Source organism: Dendrobates tinctorius, unplaced genomic scaffold (genome assembly GCF_039654945.1).
Source record: "Dendrobates tinctorius isolate UK_male_01 unplaced genomic scaffold, ASM3965494v1 ptg000012l, whole genome shotgun sequence".
Taxonomy (NCBI): Eukaryota; Metazoa; Chordata; class Amphibia; order Anura; family Dendrobatidae; genus Dendrobates; species Dendrobates tinctorius.
This window is the reverse complement of record NW_027361680.1, coordinates 14,567,430-14,588,650: the sequence shown is the minus strand read 5'-3', so window position 1 is coordinate 14,588,650 and position 21,221 is coordinate 14,567,430. Positions and strand designations below refer to the sequence as shown.

Sequence of the window (21,221 nt, the reverse complement as noted above, 5' to 3'; positions counted from 1 at the left end):
CATTTTCATTACCTGGCCACTGTCCAGCGGCATCCTGTCCCTGATTCATCTGAGGCCTGGAGACACTGGTGTATGGTAGTGTCGTCATACGCCTGTGATGTTCGCTCTAAAGTCAGCTGCTGGCCTGTGATTGGCTAGAGTCTGTTAACTATTGCGGTGCAGATAAGCCTTCCCGCCCAGCAATATAGATTTTGACTGAATGTGCATCCGAGGACTCGGGTTCAGTTACTGAATTGGCAGAATCATGCCGATGAGGACCTGTGAGCAGAAGAAAGGGTGCCCTTGTCCAGGCCCCATATGCCAGTAAGGGCAATGATGCCCTGATAGCGGCCCTGATCACAGGCTATGCCTGAGGTCTACCATTAGCCTCTGGGTCTGCAAAGTAAGAAGGCCTATTGGATCCTGCACGGGATGAGTAAAGCTGCATTTCCACTACACAACTTGCATTATTAAACGACTGCCGATTAGCAAGATGTTTAATGGTGCTTTTACACAGATGTGTACTGAATGCTCTGTTCTACATCGTTCATTGCTTATAACCTGATAATCTGAAAGATTTCTAACCTAATATTAAATTAGTCATTTTACGGTTCCAGCGCACCAAGTCCAGTGTTCCAAGGCTTCTCAATTTGATATCTGGATTATATAAGCTTAGACATGAATTTTCTAAGCAGCTATAGGTCCCATCAGAAATACATTTAATTATCTATTTAGAATTGCAAAGTATGGTGACCTCTGAAAGTTGGCATTTGACACAAAAATGTTTGCAGCAGATTTTTTAAGTCCTGTAAGTTGAAAGGTGGTGCCTCCATAGATCAGTCCTGTTTTCAGGCACATTGTACAGATCAGAATGAGATCTGAGAAATTTAGGGTCCAAGTCAACATCAATAACTTTGTCATATTCTTCAAACCATCCCTGAACAGTTTTTGCAATGTGGTAGGGTGCAATCTCCTGCTGTAAGAGGCCACTGCCATCAGGGAATACTGTTGTCATGAATGGTTCTGATCTACAGAAATGTTTAGGTTGGGGATGCATGTCAACGTAAGCCCACCTCAATGCAGGGACCCTAGTTTCCATTAGAACATTGGCCATTGTCACTACTTGCTGCCGTCCTAGCGAAAAATACTTACCTGGCTGTCCAAATGATCTAATAGAATATGTAATTTATTAGAGCGATTGCAAAACATACAAAGGATGCACAGCTAATAATGAAATTGGTGCTAAATCAGAAAACAAAAACTTACGTACAACCAAAAAAAAAGAGCAATACACAACGATAAGCACCCCTGTATAAAATTGTACACATTTTATTGAGCACAAAATACAACCACTAACATAAAAACAATTAAAATCAAGATAACCACAAAGCTGATATATACATAATAGAAGCAATGATACTGAACCCACAAAAATATACTGCAAGGGTCTAAAAGAAACTATATGTATATGGCCCTAAATAAGATCAAGAATCTGTGGGTATATTCCAAATGGTACTTGAGAAGACACTCCTATATAATGTCATTATAATGTCTTAAAATAGGTGCAAGCAAAAAGTGTATGGCATATATACATTGTAACGAATAGAAGCGGATTCACAGATGGTGAAGTGCACATTCATTTATTTCTATTTCTGTGGAGCCACAGGACCACGGACCGGGGGGGCCTCCGAAGGGGGCGTAACTATGCGAGTCCCAGACACCCGACATCTCGAACAGGATCAGATTGTGTGTTCAGGGGACACAGGTGCTACCTCCAGTTAAACCCCGGACACGTGGAAGCTGGCCCAGCGGAACAGGTGCACAGACAGGGATAACAGGTAGCGTAGAACTTGACAGATGAGAAGTGGCTGGATGGGAGGGAGCTGGCTCAGGCAGTGCTGACATTGTCGTGGGTAACAGAGTGACGGACGGCTGAAGAGGATGGAACTTGCACAGGCAGCACTGGTATCGTCCCGGGTGTGAAATAGCAAGCCACAAATAGTCTAGTATGACAGACAGTATTAGCAGGATACTGGCTGGACATTGGAAAAGCACAACAGGTCACAGGCACATCAGAACACTAAACCTGAGCTAGCAACAGGAAATACTTGTTGCCCTGGCGCTCTCTCTTTGGCAGAGGGGACAGAAATAACACACACGAGTACTATTTGCTAACAACATTTTTGAAAAATGCACGCTGTCTCTTTAAGAGTCCGGGAGCGCACGTGACCTAAGCCTCATACCCGGGGATGTGCTGGGCGCGCTAGGAAGCAGGATCAAGGGAGAGAGCCAAGACAGGAAGCAGACTGAGAGCGAGGTCCCGACAGGGGCCCAGCGGAGGTGCGGGCACAGGTGTTAGGCTGCGTTCACACATTGCGTTTCTTTCGCGTTGGTTTTAACTGCGCGATTTTGCAGCGAAAACGCGAAAAAACAGCATCCCATGCAATCCTATGGGATTCCGCAACGTTGTGCTAATGCTGCAGATTTTCCAGCGGCGGAATTGCATCGTAAAAAAAAAATACGCAGCATAATCATTATTTTGCGGAATCGCGGCGATTCTGCCCACATAGGAATGCATTGTTCTGCTTACTTTCTGCATGTGGCTGTGCCCACCATGCGAAAAGTAAGCAGAACATTTGCGGATGGTACCCACGGTCCGAAGGAGAGGAGACTGTCCTCCGAGCTGTGGGTACCATATCCCTGTAAAAAATAGAATTAAAATAAAAAAATCGGGTTATATTCACCTTCCGATGTCCCGCGCAGCATCCCCAGGCTTCAGCGATACACGCGGCAGGTCCCGTTCCCAGTGATGCATTGCGATGACCTTTGCGGACGTCGTGTTTTGCGATACTGTAGCGATCTCGCGAGACCGCAACATCATCAAAGGTCATTGCCGCAATGCATCACTGGGAACGGGACCTGCCGGAGCATCGCAGAGGCCTGGGGACGCTGAGAGGGACATCGGAAGGTGAATATAACCCGATTTTTTATTTTTAACATTAGATCTCTTTACTGATGCTGCATAGGCAGCCTCAATAGTAAAAAGTTGATCACACTCGTCAAACACTATGTTTGATGAGTGTGACCAACCTGTCAATCAGTTCTCCAAGCGAAGCTACAGATCACTTGGAAAATGCTAGCATTCTGCAAGCTAATTAAGTTTGCAAATCGCTAGTTTTGCCGCAGGAAAATCGTGGGAATTTAAAATGCGATTTTCCCGCGGAATGGAATTCCGAAATTCTCGCGGTAACTTCCGCGGGAATTCCACTACGTGTGAACCCAGCCTTACAGTATCCCCCTGCTTATGCCCCCACTTTTTCAAGCCTGTGTAAAATCTCTCCAATAGGAGAGGAGCCTGGGTGTTCTCTTTGGGCTCCCAAGACCTCTCCTCAGGACCGAAGCCCTTTCAATCCACCAAGAAGTACTCTCTTTGTGGCCAAGATATCTTTTACCTCAAAAAATCCTCCACACTGACGGGATCAGAAGTGGTACCCAGGTCCTTAAAGAAGGAGGTCAAGACTACAGGTTTAAGGAGGGAAACATGGAAAGAGGTAGGCACACGTAATGAAGCAGGCAATTTCAATTTATACAAGACTGCATTAATTTGTTTCAAGACTTCAAAGGGACCGACTCCTTTTGGAAGTGCATTGAGCAGCAGAGTGGTGTGTTGGTAAAAGGGAAAAATAATCTTTTACTGTAAATCTTCTGCCTGAGCGAGTGTGACCTGAGCGTAAGTGTGAACTGTGGTAAGTGTGTGACTTGTGATTCAGTGAAGAGGTATTTGGAAAACCTGTAACAAATACCTGTGCGAGTTGCTGAATTGTAGGTTGCTGAGTGCTTTCTACCTGTTCAAATTTTGGGGGGCTTGGGGGCTGGTTTAACCTATTTTTTCTTTCTACAGGGTTAATCTCTTATTTTACTATCTGTGTTTTTCAGGGTTTCCTATATTGCATTTAAATCTTGATGGGTAACTATATTCACAAGGGGTTAATTAAGGGTGGGAGTTCATAATTAAGGGTTTTTAAGGTACAACTGGTTGGGGCTCAACTCCTTTTAGAAGTGCATTGAGCAGCAGAGTGGTGTGCTGGTAAAAGGGGAAAAAAAAAAAATCTTTTAAATCTTCTGCCTGAGCGAGTGTGAACGAGCTGAGTGTGACCTGAGCGTAAGAGCGAACTGTGGTAAGTGTGTGACTTGTGATTCAGTGACTTTGGATTCAGGGAGTTTCCAAGGGAGGTATTACTGAATTTCTGTTATATTTTATTAATACTTTTTATTTATTTTTACTTATCTTTTTGTCTGGTGCAATCCCCATTAAGATGTGCTCCACTATTGCCAATGCCATCCAGTGCACGTCTTGCCGCATGTATGAAATCCTTGAACAGCCGGTCGAGGGTGCATACTGCTGTACGAGATGTGAGCACGTTGTGCATTTGGAAGCCCAGATACTGGATCTAAATGTGCAGCTGGCAACACTGAGATCCATAGACATTATGGAAAGAAGTCTTCTGCTCACTGAGCAGACGCTCAATGGGATAGATGAGGGGGGGATGCTAGGTTGGAGATGCAGGACAATGAAGCAGCTAGCTGGGTGACAGTTAGAAGGTGGGGTAGAGGGAAGAGCACCAGGGAGGCTAGTCCTGATATGGCACACCCCAATAAGTTTGCTAAGTTGGCAGATGAGGGGAGTGTTAGTGCAGGAGTAGCACTGCTGCAGCAAGGCATGTCCTCTGAAAGCCGGAGGAGTGCCTGCTCCAGTAAGGAGGGAAATAGGAGAGCAGGGCAGGCCAGACAGGTTCTGGTAGTGGGAGACTCAATTATTAGGGGAACAGATAGGGCAATCTGTCACAAAGACAGGGATCGTCGAACGGTGTGCTGCCTACCTGGCGCTCGAGTCCGACACATCGCTGATCGGGTTGACAGATTACTGGAAGGGGCTGGTGAGGATCCAGCGGTCATGGTGCACATTGGCACAAATGACAAAGTTAGAGGTAGGTGGAAGGTCCTTAAAGATGATTTCAGGGAATTAGGCTGTAAGCTTAAAGCAAGGACCTCCAAGGTGGTATTTTCGAAAATACTTCCTGTACCACGTGCCACGCCAGAGAGGCAACGGGAGATTAGGGAGGTTAATAAATGGCTCAGTAATTGGTGTAGGAAGGAGTGGTTTGGGTTCCTGCAGAACTGGGCCGACTTCTCAGTTGGCTACAGGTTCTACGCTAGGGACGGGCTGCACCTCAATGGGGATTGTGCAGCTGTGCTGGGGGAGAAAATGGCTAGAAGGTTGGAGGAGTGTTTAAACTAGGGACGGGGGGAGGGTATTCCTTTTATAGGAGGGGAAGACAGTGCAGATAGAGACCTGGGCGCAAATAATGAAATTGGGGGTGGGGGTGGCATGGGGGGTGGGGTTAGAACAGTTAATGATTTAAGAAAGAATAGAGGTACAGAGAGATACATGAAGTGCATGTATACTAATGCCAGAAGCCTCACCAATAAAATGGAGGAATTGGAGTTAATGTTGTTGGAACATAATTATGACATGGTGGGGATATCTGAGACATGGCTGGACGAGAGCCATGACTGGGCGGTTAATTTACAGGGCTATAGTCTGTTCAGAAATGACCGAACAAATAAGCGAGGGGGAGGCGTGTGTTTATATGTAAAATCATCCTTAAAACCCATCCTGCGTGATAAAATATATGAATCTAATGAAGATGTAGAGTCCCTGTGGGTGGAGATAAGGGGAGGGGGGAAAAAAAATAAATTACTGATAGGGGTTTGTTATAAGTCTCCAAAAATAATGGAAGCAACAGAGAATCTAATATATAAAGCTCAAGTGTGTGTATGTGTGTATGTCCGGGATTGGCATCCGCACCGTCGCAGCTACAGCCACAAAATTTGGCACAGTCACACGTCTGGACCCCGAGAGTGTCCTAAGCTATGTGGTGAGGGAAATTTTAACCCCGCGCGTTCCAATTCACCAAACAATTTTGCCGCTATCTACATAATGGGGAAAAAGTGTGTGTGTATCAAGCCCCGCCCCTCATTATGATGTCATAATGGTTGCCATGGCGACGCTGATGTCATCATAGGTTGCAAGCCCTGCCGCTCATTATGATGTCATAATGGTTGACCATGGGATGGATGATGTGTGATGGGTATATGGGCACTGGACTATGGGATGGAGGATATGTATGACGGGTATATGGGCACGGGACTATGGGATGGAGGATATGTATGATGGGTATATGGGCACGGGACTATGGGATGGCGGATATGTATGATGGGTATATGGGCACGGGACTATGGGATGGAGGATATGTATGATGGGTATATGGGCATGGGACTCTGAGATGAAGGATGTGTGATGGGTATATGGGCACTCGACTATGGGATGGCGAATATGTATGATGGGTATATGGGCATGAGACTATGGGATGTAGGATGTGTGATGGGTATATGGGCACTCGACTTTGGGATGGAGGATATGTATGATGGGTATATGGGCACGGGACTATGGGATGGAGGATAATTATAATTTGCTATAACTAACCACAGTTAGTTACTATGCCCGGGCAGCGCCGGGCTCTTCAGTTAGTATCCTCATAAAGCAAATAGATGAAGCGGCGACTCAAGGAGAAGTCATTATTATGGGGGACTTCAACTACCCTGAAATACATTGGGGAACCGAAACCTGCAGTTCCAGCAAAGGTAATAGGTTTTTGACAACTATGAGAGACAATTACCTTTCACAACTGGTTCAGGACCCAACAAGAGGGGGGGCACTGCTAGACCTTATATTAACCAACAGGCCAGACCGCATATCAAATGTAAGGGTTGGGGTCACTTGGGTAATAGTGATCACAAATTAATAAGTTTTCATGTATCCTTTAATAAGATGTGTAGTATAGGGGTTACAAAGACACTAAACTTCAGGAAAGCAAATTTCCAACGGATGAGAGATGATCTTGGTGCAATTAACTGGGACGATATCCTGAGACATAAAAATACACAAAGAAAATGGGAGACATTTATTAGCATCCTGAATAGGACCTGTGCACAATATATACCGTATGTTAATAAACATGCTAGAAATAGGAGGAAAAGATTATGGCTAAATAGAGCTGTAAGGGGCGCAATAAGTGACAAAAATAAAGCATTTAGAGAATTAAAGCAAGTAGGTAGTGATGATGCATTAAATAAATACAGAAAATTAAATAAAATCTGTAAAAAGCAAATCAAGACAGCAAAGATTGAGACAGAGAGACTCATTGCCAGAGAAAGTAAAAAATAATCCCAAAATGTTCTTAAACTACATAAATAGTAAGAAGCTAAAAAATGATACTGTTGGCCCCCTTAAAAATAGTCTGGGTGAAATGGTGGATGAGGAAAAAGCCAATATGCTAAATGACTTTTTTCAACAGTATTTACACAAGAAAATCCCATGACGGATAACATGATCAGGGATAAAAATTCTCCATTAAATGTCACCTGCGTAACCCAGCAGAAAGTACGGCGGCGTCTAAAAATCACTAAAATTGACAAATCCCTGGGCCCGGATGGGATACACCCCCGAGTACTGCAGGAATTAAGCACAGTCATAGATAGACCATTATTTTTAATCTTTAAAGATTCCATAATAACAGGGTCTGTACCACAGGACTGGCGTATAGCAAATGTGGTGCCAATATTCAAAAAGAGGACAAAAACTGAACTTGGAAATTATAGGCCAGTAAGTTTAACCTCAACTGTGGGTAAAATCCTGGAGGGTTTTCTAAGAGATACTATACTGGAGTATCTGGAGAAGAATAACCTCATGACACAATATCAACATGGGTTTACAAGGGACTGTTCCTGTCAGACTAATCTGATAAGCTTTTATGAAGAAATAAGTTCAGGACTGGACCAAGGGAATGCAGTGGACGTGGTGTACATGGACTTTTCAAAAGCTTTTGATACGGTGCCACACAAAAGGTTGATACATAAAATGAGAACAATGGGGATAGGGAAAATATTTGTAGGTGGGTTAAGAGCTGGCTCAGGGACAGGAAGCAAAGGGTGGTTATTAATGGAGCACACTCGGACTGGGTCACGGTTAGCAGTGGGGTACCACAGGGGTCCGTTTTGGGCCCGCTTCTTTTTAACATATTTATTAATGACCTTGTAAGGGGCATAGAGAGTAGAATTTCAATATTTGCAGATGACACTAAACTCTGCAGGGTAATCAAGACAGAGGAGGACAATTTTATATTACAGGAGGATTTATGTGAACTAGAAGCTTGGGCTGATAAATGGCAAATGAGCTTTAATGGGGATAAATGTAAGGTCATGCACTTGGGTAGAACAAACAAGATGTATAATTATGTGCTTAATTGTAAAAGACTGGGCAAAACTGTCACTGAAAAAGACCTGGGTGTATGGGTGGACGACAAACTCACATTTAGTGGCCAGTGTCAGGCAGCTGCTGCAAAGGCAAATAAAATAATGGGATGCATTAAAAGAGGCATAGATGCTCATGAGGAGAACATAATTTTACCTCTATATAAGTCACTAGTGCGACCACACTTAGAATACTGTGTACAGTTCTGGTCTCCAGTGTATAAGAAAGACCTAGCTGAACTGGAGCGGGTGCAGAGAAGAGCAACCAAGGTTATTAGGGAACTAGGGGGTCTGCAATACCAAGACAGGTTATTACACTTGGGATTATTTAGTTTGGAAAATCGGAGGCTTAGGGGTGATCTTATTACAATGTATAAATATATGCGGGGACAGTACAAAGACCTTTCTAATGATCTTTTTACTCTTAGACCTGTGACGGGGACAAGGGGGCATCCTCTACGTCTGGAGGAAAGAAGGTTTAAGCATACTCACAGACGAGGATTCTTTACTGTAAAAGCATTGAGACTATGGAACTCTCTGCCATATGATGTTGTAATGAGTGATTCCTGTTATGAATGGGTCACCGAGGAGAAAAAAGCAAAACAAGCTAAGTCACAGAAAGCCAGAGAGGTTGGTAACTATGCAGATTGCAGATCCCTGATCTTACCACACAACTAGCAGTAGCCGTGGAGCGTGCCTACGATGTTCCTAGATGCCTCGTCACGGCCGGAGGACTAAATAAGGCTAAAGCAAGAAAAGGGAAAACTAACTGCCCCAGAGCAGACCCCAAAGGAATAGACAGCCCCCACACATGTATTGATGGTGAAACAAGATGAAGGCACAAACACAGGCAGGAAAATAGGCTGAGCAAACGACACTATCTACAACCTGCAAAAAACCCTACAAAAATCATGTCCAACACTTATGATAGCAACATTAACCCTGAAGTCACTAGACTTCTCCCACTATATCAGCACTCTGAAATATTCTGAGACAGAGCAAAAAGAGACCGAACTAGTAAGGGACAAAAGCCAATCGGCAAAATACTGATAAATAAGAGTGGAAATTCAGCACAGCCCCCAGCAGGGGCTGGCTGACCACACCAAAAAACTGAATAGACCAACAAAATCAAGTGTGAACATTGGCAGAAAAACTTAGCTTTAGATGACTGGAACATAGCTGGAAACCAAGAGCTGACAAGCCAGAAGGAATCACCAGCAACTGAATAGGGCGTCGGCTGTCTTAAATCCAATCTGAGACTCCTGAGATCCAATCGTCATCTTCATTCTCAGGTGGCAGATCTCCACCGATCAAATCAGCCTCTCTACCTCCTGCTACCACCAGAGGGAGTCTGGAAGGAGAACTCACAACTGGTGAACCAGAGAATGAACTCACAACAGTACCCCCCCCTTGAGGAGGGGTCACCGAACCCTCATCCACACCACCAGGCCGATCAGGATGGGCCCGGTGAAAAGCACGAACCAATCTATTGGCATGAATATCGGAGGCAGAGACCCAAGAATTATCCTCCTGACCATAACCCTTCCATTTGACCAAATACTGGAGTCTCCGTCTAACCAAACGAGAATCCAATATTTTCTCTACCTCATATTCCACATTGCCTTCAACCAACACAGGGTCAGGAGGTGCTGCCATAGGAATCACTGGCTCAACAAACCTCTTCAACAGAGATTTGTGAAATACGTTATGGATCTTGAACGTAACTGGAAGAGCCAATCGAAACGAAACAGGATTAAGAATTTCCAAAATCTTATAAGGACCAATAAATCTTGGCTTAAATTTAGGAGATGCAGCCTTCATAGGAATATTCTTAGATGACAACCAAACCATATCACCCACTTTAAACCGGGGTCCAATGGTCCTATGCCGGTTGGAAAATCGCTGGGCCTTTTCCTGAGAGAGTGACAACTTATCCAAAACTTGGTCCCATATCTGCTGCATTCTCTTAACCACAGTGTCCACACCTGGGCAGGACGAAGATTCCTCTTGCCCTGTAGAGAATCGAGGATGAAACCCAAAATTACAGAAAAAGGGTGACATCAAAGTGGCAGAACTAGCTCTATTGTTCAGGGCGAATTCGGCCAAGTGCAAAAATGAGACCCAATCATCCTGATCAGCAGATATAAAAAATCTCAAATAAGACTCCAAGGTCTGGTTTGTTCTCTCAGTCTGTCCATTGGTCTGGGGATGAAACGCGGAGGAGAAGGATAACTGAATTCCCAGATTGGAACAAAAGGCTTTCCAGAATCTGGAAAAAACTGGACGACTCTGTCGGACACAATATTCTCAGGAATCCCATGTAACCGAACCACCTGTTGTAAAAACAAGGGCACCAACTCAGCGGAAGATGGCAACTTTGGGAGTGGTACAAGATGGACCATCTTCGAAAATCTATCACAAATCACCCAGATAAGTCATTCTCTGAGAGACAGGAAGATCAGAAATAAAATCCATTGAGATATGGGTCCATGGCCTCTTGGGCACCGGCAAGGGCATCAGCCACCCACTAGAACGAGAACAGGGTTTAGATTGAGAACAAGTCCCACAGGACTGTACAAAATTCCTGACATCACGAGTTAAGGCAGGCCACCAAAATGACCGAATCACCAAATCTCTGGTACCAAAAATACCTGGATGACCAGCCAATGCGGAGGAATGAATTTCAGACATCACTCTCTTTCTCCACTGGTCAGGAACATACAATTTTCCCATAGGGCAACGCTCAAGTTTAACCTCCTGAAATTTCTCCAGCGCGTGTCTCAAATCGGGCGAAATGGCAGAAAGAACTACCCCCTCACCTAGGATGGTAGTAGGCTCGGTCACACTAAGAGAATCGGCAAAGAAACTCCTAGAAAGGGCGTCTGCCTTAACATTCTTAGTGCCCGGAAGAAAAGAGACCACAAAATCAAAACGCGTGAAAAACAAGGCCCATCTAGCCTGTCTAGGATTCAAGCGTTTGGCCGACTCCAGATAAATCAAATTCTTGTGATCGGTGAGGACCACAACTTGATGTCTAGCTCCCTCCAACCAATGTCACCACTCCTCAAATGCCCACTTCATGGCCAACAATTCCCGATTCCCCACGTCATAGTTGCGTTCAGATGGGGAGAACTTTCGAGAAAAGAAAGCACAGGGATTCATCTTAGAAGTCACAGGGTCTTTTTGGGACAAAACAGCTCCTGCACCAATCTCAGAAGCATCTACCTCCACCTGAAATGGAAGTGAGACATCAGGTTGCCGTAAAACTGTAGCTGAAGCAAATCTCTGCCTAAGCTCCTGAAATGCTGAGATAGCCTCAGGAGACCAATTCAGCACATCAGTGCCTTTCTTGGTCAGATCAGTCAGTGGTTTGACAATACCAGAAAAATGACCTATAAATTTATGATAGAAATAAGCAAAACCCAAAAACTTCTGGAGGGCCTTCAAAGAAGTAGGCTGAACCCAATCATAAATGGCCTGTACCTTGGCCGGGTCCATTTCAATAGTCGATGGAGATAAGATAAATCCCAAAAATGAAATCCTCTGTACACCAAAGAGACATTTCCATCCCTTAACAGACAGGGAATTCTCCCTTAAAATCCGGAACACAGTCCGGACGTGTTCCACATGAGAATCAAAATCACTAGAAAAGGTCAAAATATCATCCAGATAGATGATCAAAAACTTATCCACAAGGTCACGGAAAATATTCATAAAGGACTGGAAGACAGAAGGGGCATTAGTGAGCCCAAAAGGCATCACCAGTTACTCAAAATGTCCCTCCGGAGTATTAAACGCTGTCTTCCATTCATCCCTGTGCTTGATGCGAATAAGATTATACGCCTCCCTGAGGTTAAGCTTAGTAAACCAGCAGGCACTCTTAACTCTGGAGAATAAATCAGACATCAGAGGTAACGGGTACTGATATTTAACCGTCATCTTGTTAAGGGAACGATAATCAATACACAGTCTTAATGAACCATCTTACTTGGCCACAAAAAAAAAACCAGCACCTAAAGGTGACGAGGATGGTCTAATATGACCCTTCTCCAATGACTCCTTAATATAGGATCGCATAGCATCATGTTCGGGTACTGATAAGTTGAAAACCCGACCCTTGGGAAATTTACACCCAGGCATCAACTCAATTGCACAGTCATAACTCCTATGAGGAGGCAAAGACGCAGACTTGCTCTCACTAAATACATCAGAAAAATCGGCTAGATAATCAGGAATATCATGAGACTGAGGAGAGGTGGAGAAAACAGGAGCGTCCCTAAGAACACACTGACAACCCCAACTCACCACAGACCCAGGTTTCCAATCCAAAGCTGGATTATGAGTTTGCAACCAAGGAAAACCCAGAACAATAGTATCATGCAGATTATGCAGCACCAAAAATTTACAATTTTCTTGGTGGTCTGGGGCAACTCGCATTGTCACCTGGGTCCAAAACTGAGGTTTATTCTCCGCCAAAGGAGTAGCATCAATACCCCTCAAAGGAATAGGCGTCCGCAGCGGCGTCATGGAAAAATCACAACGTTTAGCAAAATCAAAATCCATCAGATTCAACGCTGCTCCTGAATCCACAAAAGCCTTCGTGGAAAACGTGGATAAGGAGCAGATCAGAGTAATTGCCAAAAGAAACTTAGGTTGTATACTGCCCACAGAAAATGTGTGTGCAAAATGTTTCTCTCGTTTTGGGCTTTGGGCAGACAGAAATAATATGAGAGGCGTCTCCACAGAAAAAACACAGCTTATTACGCCTTCTAAACTCCTGACGTTGCGCCCTAGACAAAACCCCATCACATTGCATAGGTTCAGACGTTTGTTCAAAAGGTGGCAACGCCTCACGTGTAGTTTTACATTCACGTAAACGCCAATCAACTTGAATGGCTAATGACATAGAATCATCCAGACCAGAGGGAACAGGAAATCCCACCATAACATCTTTTACGGTCTCTTATAAACCCTTCCAAAAGAGAGCTGCCAATGCACTATCATTCCATGTAGTAAGGACCACCCACTTTCGGAATTTTTGACAGTATAACTCTGCAGAATCGTGACCCTGGTTTAATGCCAACAGGGTTCTCTCAGCTTGATCAACAGCATTAGGTTCATCATACAGAAACCCCAAGGCTTGAAAAAATGCATTCACATTAGTCAGAATAGGATTTTCAGGTGTCAGAGAAAAAGCCCAATCCTGGGGATCTCCGCGCAGCAAGGAGATGACAATTTTAACCTGCTGCACAGAGCTCCCCGATGAGTTAGTCTTCAAGGCCAGAAATAATTTACAATTATTCTTAAAATTCAGAAATTTAGACCGATCCCCAGAATACACATCAGGAGTAGGGATCTTAGGTTCAGCGGCATGTACTGAATGAGGTAGGTGGAAATTCCCTGCACTTCAGCAGCCAACTGCTCCACACGATCAGACAATTGCTTAATCTCCATTAGGAAAATGAAAAAAAAAATCCTCCTATGGCCCCAGAGAAAAAAGAGAAAAAAAATATAAAAAAAATTCTGACAATTTTTTTTTTTAACAACTTTTTCCTGCTTTTGAGTACCCTAGAATCTGCGGTATGGCTGGTGATTCTGTTATGAATGGGTCACCATGGAGGAAAAAGCAAAACAAGCTAAGTCACAGAAAACCAGAGAGGTTGGTAACTATGCAGATTGCAGATCCCTGATCTTACCACACAACTAGCAGTAGCCGTGGATCGTGCCTACGATGTTCCTAGACGCCTCGTCACGGCCAGAGGACTAAATAAGCCTAAAGCAAGAAAAGGGAAACTAACTGCCCCAGAGCAGACCCCAAAGGAATAGACAGCCCCCACACATGTATTGATGGTGAAACAAGATGAAGGCACAAACACAGGCAGGAAAATAGGCTGAGCAAACGATGGGGCCCAAACTAACTAGAAAGGAAAGGAAAGACACTGTCTGCAACCTGCAAAAAACCCTACAAAAATCATGTCCAACACTTATGATAGCAAAATTAACTTTGAAGTCACTAGACTTCTCCCACTATATCAGCACTCTGAAATATTCTGAGACAGAGCAAAAAGAGACCGAACTAGTAAGGGACAAAAAGCCAATTGGCAAAATACTGATAAATAAGAGTGGAAATTCAGCACAGCCCCCAGCAGGGGCTGGCTGACCACACCAAAAAACTGAATAGACCAACAAAATCAAGTGTGAACATTAGCAGAAAAACTTAGCTTTAGATGACTGGAACAGAGCTGAAAACCAAGAGCTGACAAGCCAGAAGGAATCACCAGCAACTGAATAGGGCGTCGGCTGTCTTAAATCCAATCTGAGACTCCTGAGATCCAATTGTCATCCTCATTCTCAGGTGGCAGATCTCCACCGATCAAATCAGCCTCTCTACCTCCTGTTACCACCAGAGGGAGTCTGGAAGGAGAACTCACAACTGGTGAACCAGAGAATGAACTCACAACAGATTCCCTAATAAAATTTATGAAGGGACTGGATGCCTTTCTTGAAAAGTATAATATTTCAGGGTATATACACTAGTTTCCTTAATATTGTGTTGTTCCAGGGAGCTAGTCTGATTGCCATATGTGGAGTCGGAAAGGAATTTTTTTCCCCAATGTGAAGCTTTCTGTTTGCCACATGGAGTTTTTTTGCCTTGCTCTGGATCAACATGTTAGGGCAAGTTAGGATAGGATATGGGTTGAACTAGATGGACTTAAAGTCTTCCTTCAACCTTAATAACTATGTTACTATGTTACTATGATGAAGCTGGGACCCAATTAGTAGGAGGGCATCTTCAAATGGATGTACTTGGAGGAGAGCCACACCTAATCTCCGGGCCGAAAGATTGGAGCATCAGGCGTCTTTTGTCCGCATGTCTCCTCATACGTTGTGAGGATTTTTCCAGGGCGGACTTGTATCACTCCATACTTTAGAGAATTCCTCTGCAAAGGTGTCAGCTGCAGGGAGGTCTGAGGGCCCAGGGATGGGAAGAGGGATTCCGGGATGCAGTCCAAACACAATCTGGAAGGGAGACCTTCCAGAGGATTCACTTACTTTATTATACGAAAACTCGGCCCAGGGCAGTAACTTGACTTAGTATTCATGATGCGCATTGATGAAGTGACGCAGGAAACTGGACAAAATTTAATTGGTCCTCTCCACTTGTCCATTGGATTGAGAATGGTAAGCAAAAGAAAAGTCCAGTTCTACCTTATTAGTTTGCAGACCGCTCTCCAGAACTTCGAAGTGAACTAGACGGGGCATCGGACACTATGTGGAGAGGAGACCCATGGAGTCGGAAAATGTACTGTATGAAGTAGTCAGCAAGCACTAGTGCAGACGGAAGACCAGACAGAGGAATGAAATGAGCAATCTTCGAAAAGCGATCTACCACAACCCAGACAGCAGAGCAGCCAGAAGAGATAGGAAGGTCCATAATAAAGTCCATCGCGATGTGCTGCCAGGGAGCAGAAGGAATAGGAAGTGGCAGAAGCTGCCCAGACAGCAAGCGTTTTGTAGTTTAGTTACGGGCACATGAGGGATAGGCTGTGACATACTCCAGGATATCTTTGTCCATGGAAGTCCACCAGTAGTAACTGGAGATAAGTTGCAAAGTCTTTTTCTGATCGGCAACTTGGAAGAGTGACCCCACTGAAGAACATAATTTTTGTCCGAATGGGGCACCAGAGTTTTTCCTGGTGAAAGCCGAGAGAGGTTGGCAGAGACTACTGACAGTAACCTGGACGGTTCAATGATATGTTGAGGTTCTTCCTCTGAGTCGGGTGGCAGGAAAGCTCTGAAGAGTGCATCGGCCTTGGCATTCTTGTCAGCTGGACGAAAATGAAGAAAAAAATTAAATCAAGCAAAAAACAAGGCCCACCTGGCCTGGCGGAGATTCAATCTCTGTGCTGACTGGAGCTAAGCTAGGTTTTTATGTGAATATGACAACCTGAAGAACTGCCCCCTCGAGGAGGTGTCGCCATTTTTGCAGTGCCAACTTGATTGCCAACAGTTCCCGATCTCCATTAGAATAGTTCCTCTCTGTGGCAAAAACCTTTGAGAATAAACCACAAGAGACCATACGACCGGTGGAGGATTTTTGAGAGAGAACCACTCCAGCGCCTATGGAGGAAATGTCTACCTCGAGAAAAAATTTTGTCTGAGTCTGGTCGATGGAGAACTGGCGCGGAAGAGAAGGCTTCCTTCAATGAAACAAAGACTTATTCCACTTCTGGGGTCCAATCCTTGGGATTAATGCCTTTTCAAGTTACAGCCGAGATGAGTGCCACTCGAGTAGAAAAGTGTGAAATTGGCGATAATAGTTGGCGAATCCCAGGAACCGTTGTATCGCTTTCAGCCTGGACGGGTGAGGCCACTTGAGGATAGCGGATAATTTCTCTGGATCTATCTCTAGACCTGTGGATGAGACTACATAACCGAGAAAAGGCAGAGAGTGTTGCTGGAAGACACATTTTTTTAAACTTGGCGTACAGTCTGTTCTCTCTGAGCCTTTGTAGGACCTGGAGCACGTGTTTCCGATGAGTGGCTAAGTCTGTGCAGTAAATAAAGATGTCATCCAAATAGACAGCAACACATAAATAGAGGAGATCTCTAAAAATCTCCTTTACAAACTCCTGGAAGACCCGTGGATGCATTACTGAGGCCAAATCGCATTACCAGGTATTCATAGTGTCCATCTCGAGTGTTGATTGCTGTTTTCCATTCGTCTCCTTGACGTATACGAATCAGGATGTAGGCCCCTCTGATATCTAGTTTGTTGAAGATTTTGACCCCTCGGAGATGATCAAACAGCTCTGAAATAAGCGGTAACGGATATATATATTTTTTTTATAAACCATCTTTATTGAGTTTAATACAAAGTATACAATAACAGAAGAACATGTATGCAATATTATTAACATTAGACGTCATTTTTCAACTATAAAACCATGTCCTCTAAGGTAAGAAGGCATTGATTATTTGCGAACGTATATCGGACCAGTCTACACCCATTGTTTCCAAGCACCTTGTAAATGGGAGGTGGCTTGCTTTGTAGAAAAGAGGGGTTACCTTGATAGGGAAGAAACATTGAGACGTGGGGTTCAAGACCGCTAACTCGTCTAGCTTGACGCCATCCTAAGATTACCGACCATAATAGAGGATTATCTCTAACCTCCACTGGAATTTCAGCATTTTGTAGGTGAAGCAATGCTGGGAGGCTGAAGGGTCTACACATGGCCTCATCTATTGGGGTATTAGTGAAGCAATTAAAGGCGTATATCCAATCAAGGGAATGGCGAAGAGCAGCCAACTATACTGTAGAGGCATAAATTTGGGAGATTAAGTCCACCCAAAGATTTGGTTTGCTGTAGCTTAAAAACACTAATTCTAGAGTGCCCTTCTGAGCCCCAAATAAATTGGCGGAAGGCTCGTGTCAGTAGCCTATCATCAGCTTTAGAAACACAAACAAAAAGCACAGAATGACAAATGTGCAAAAATACCTTGCAATAAGACACATAACAGTAGTCAGCAAGTGCTGATAAAAGGTAATAACAAACACAGGGTATTTAGTCTATACGTTTTTTTGCAAAAAAATGTATACCAAGCTGCCTCACCAACGTCAAGGTAACCCGTATTGAAGCAGTCCCTATCTAATGTATTTAATACCTGAACATATGAACTGTGTCTAAATGAGCAGGATTAAGACATAATTTCATGATTTGAGAGACCCCACCCCTCTCTTGTGTGACATGCACATAAGGAGCGGTCTTGCATCACGTGCCCATACCAGAAAGCGCCTGTCTTAATCCTGCTCATTTAGACACAGTTCATATGTTCAGGTATTAAATACATTAGATAGGGACTGCTTCAATACGGGTTACCTTGACATTGGTGAGGCAGCTTGGTATACATTTTTTTGCAAAAAAACGTATAGACTAAATACCCTGTGTTTGTTATTACCTTTTATCAGCACTTACTGACTACTGTTATGTGTCTTATTGCAAGGTATTTTTGCACATTTGTCATTCTGTGCTTTTTGTTTGTGTTTCATTCAGGGTGGAGTGAACATGGTCCAACAGACTTGTTCACATTGTGCATGTCATATGTGTGTTTTTAATCCAGTTTTTTTCATGCTTATGCATGATTTGAGAGACCCCACCCCTCTCTTGTGTGACATGCACATAAGGAGCTGTCTTGCATCACGTGCCCATACCAGAAAGCGCCTGTCTTAATCCTGCTCATTTAGACACAGTTCATATGTTCAGGTATTAAATACATTAGATAGGGACTGCTTCAATACGGGTTACCTTGACGTTGGTGAGGCAGCTTGGTATACATTTTTTTGCAAAAAAACATATAGACTAAATACCCTGTGTTTGTTATTACTTTTTATCAGCACTTGCTGACTACTGTTATGTGTCTTATTGCAAGGTATTTTTGCACATTTGTCATTCTGTGCTTTTTGTTTGTGTTTCATTCAGGGTGGAGTGAACATGGTCCAACAGACTTGTTCACATTGTGCATGTCACATGTGTGTTTTTTTTCATCAGCTTTAGAAAGTAGAACGGGGAGCGTCTGTAAAGGAAAGGGTATTTTAGGGAAAGAGATCATTTTAATTAGATGGGCTTTACCTGCAAAGGATAATTTAAGGGATTTCCAGGTTTGAATTTCATGTATAACTACAGAAATAAGAGGCTAAACATTTAATGTATAGATATTATGAGGATTTGATGGTAGGTCCACGCCAAGATAACGTAAAGAATTTCTCCTCCACTGAAAAGGAAAAGGGAACGGCCACCGTTTCCGAGCAGCTTTAAAAATAGTTAAAGCATGAGATTTATTAAAGTTTATACGAAATCCCGAAACTGCTCCAAATTCATTAAAGGCGTCCATTATAGAGGAAATGGATTCCTTAGGATTGGATATCGTGAGTAAGATATCGTCAGCAAATGCCAACGTTTTAAGTGTATGGTGACCGACCCCTATGCCTCCAAAGGAAGGGATCATCTCCAGATATCTTAGTAAGGGATCAAGGGCAATATTAAACAACAAAGGTGACAGAGAACAACCCTGCCTCGTCCCCCTGAAAATGGAAAAAGGGGATGACTGGATACCATTAAGCCAAATCGAAGATTGGGAGTTAGTGTAAATTGTGCGTATAAAATTAAAAAAGGTAAAGCCAAACAGTCTATACTTCAGAGTTCTGATAAGATGAGACCAGGACACACAGTCGAAAGCTTTATCAGCATCGAGGCTGACCAGTATATTCTGCTTGGCCCTAGCCTGATAACTATGTGTGATGGCCACTAACGCCGTCCTAATATTGTAAGTGATAGACCGACCACGGACAAAGCCCGTTTGAGATGAGGTAAGCATATCAGGAAGCATACAGTTGTGGCCAAAAGTATTGACACCCCTGCAATTCTGTCAATTCAGTTTCTTCCTGAAAATGACTGCAAACACAAATTCTTTGGTATTATTATCTTCATTTAATTTGCCTTAAATGAAAAAACACAAAAAGAATTGTCCTAAAGCCAAATTGGATATCATTCCACACCAAACGTAAAAATGAGGGTGGACAAAAGTATTGGCACTGTTCGAAAAATCATGTGATGCTTCTCTAATTTGTGTAATTAACAGCACCTGTAACTTACCTGTGGCACCTAACAGGTGTTGGCAATAACTAAATCACACTTGCAGCCAGTTGACATGGATTAAACTTGACTCAAAAGAGAATTAAGTAAAAAGCAAAACATTGATCATTTCACACAAAACTCCAAAAATGGGCCAGACAGAAGTATTGGCACCCTCTGCCTAATACTTGGTTGCACAACCTTTAGCCAAAATAGCTGCGACCAACCGCTTCCGGCAACCATAAATGAGTTTCTTACAATGCTCTGCTGGAATTTTAGACCATTCTTCTTTGGCAAACTGCTCCAGGTCCCTGATATTTGAAGGGTGCCTTCTCCAAACTGCCATTTTTAGATCTCTCCACAGGTGTTCTATGGGATTCAGGTCTGGACTCATTGCTTGCCACCTTAGAAGTCTCCAGTGCTTTCTCTTAAACCATTTTCTAGTGCTTTTTGGAAGACCCATGACCTCTGAGGGAGACCCAGCTTTCTCACACTGGGCCCTACATTATGCTGCAAAATTTGTTAGTAGTCTTCAGACTTCATAATGCCATGGACACGGTGAAGCAGTCCAGTGCCAGAGGCAGCAAAGCAACCCCAAAACATCAGGGAACCTCCGCCATGTTTGACTGTAGGGACCGTGTTTTTTTCTTTGAATGCCTCTTTTTTTCCTCCTGTAAACTCTATGTTGATGCCTTTGCCCAAAAGGCTCTACTTTTGTCTCATCTGACCAGAGAACATTCTTCCAAAACGTTTTAGGCTTTTTCAGGTAAGTTTTGGCAAACTCCAGCCTGGCTTTTTTATGTCTCTGGGTAAGAAGTGGGGTCTTCCTGGGTCTCCTACCATACAGTCCCTTTTCATTCGGACGCCGACGGATAGAACGGGTTGACACTTTTGTACCCTCGGACTGCAGGGCAGCTTGAACTTGTTTGGATGTTAGTCGAGGTTCTTTATCCAACATCCGCACAATCTTGCGTTGAAATCTCTTGTCAATTTTTCTTTTCCGTCCGCATCTAGGGAGGTTAGCCACAGTGCCATGGGCTTTAAACTTCTTGATGACACTGCGCACGGTAGACACAGGAACATTCAGGTCTTTGGAGATGGACTTGTAGCCTTGAGAGTGTGATTTAGTTATTGCCAACACCTGTTAGGTGCCACAGGTAAGTTACAGGTGCTGTTAATTATACAAGTTAGAGAAGCATCACATGATTTTTCGAACAGTGCCAATACTTTTGTCCA

General features: G+C 43.7%; 1 protein-coding gene across 3 annotated transcripts in view; it reads left to right on the top strand.

Annotated features, from left to right (window-relative positions):
• KIFAP3 (kinesin associated protein 3) overlaps positions 1-21,221 on the top strand; it is a 687,730-nt gene that overhangs the window by 319,990 nt on the left and 346,519 nt on the right. The window lies entirely within an intron of this gene.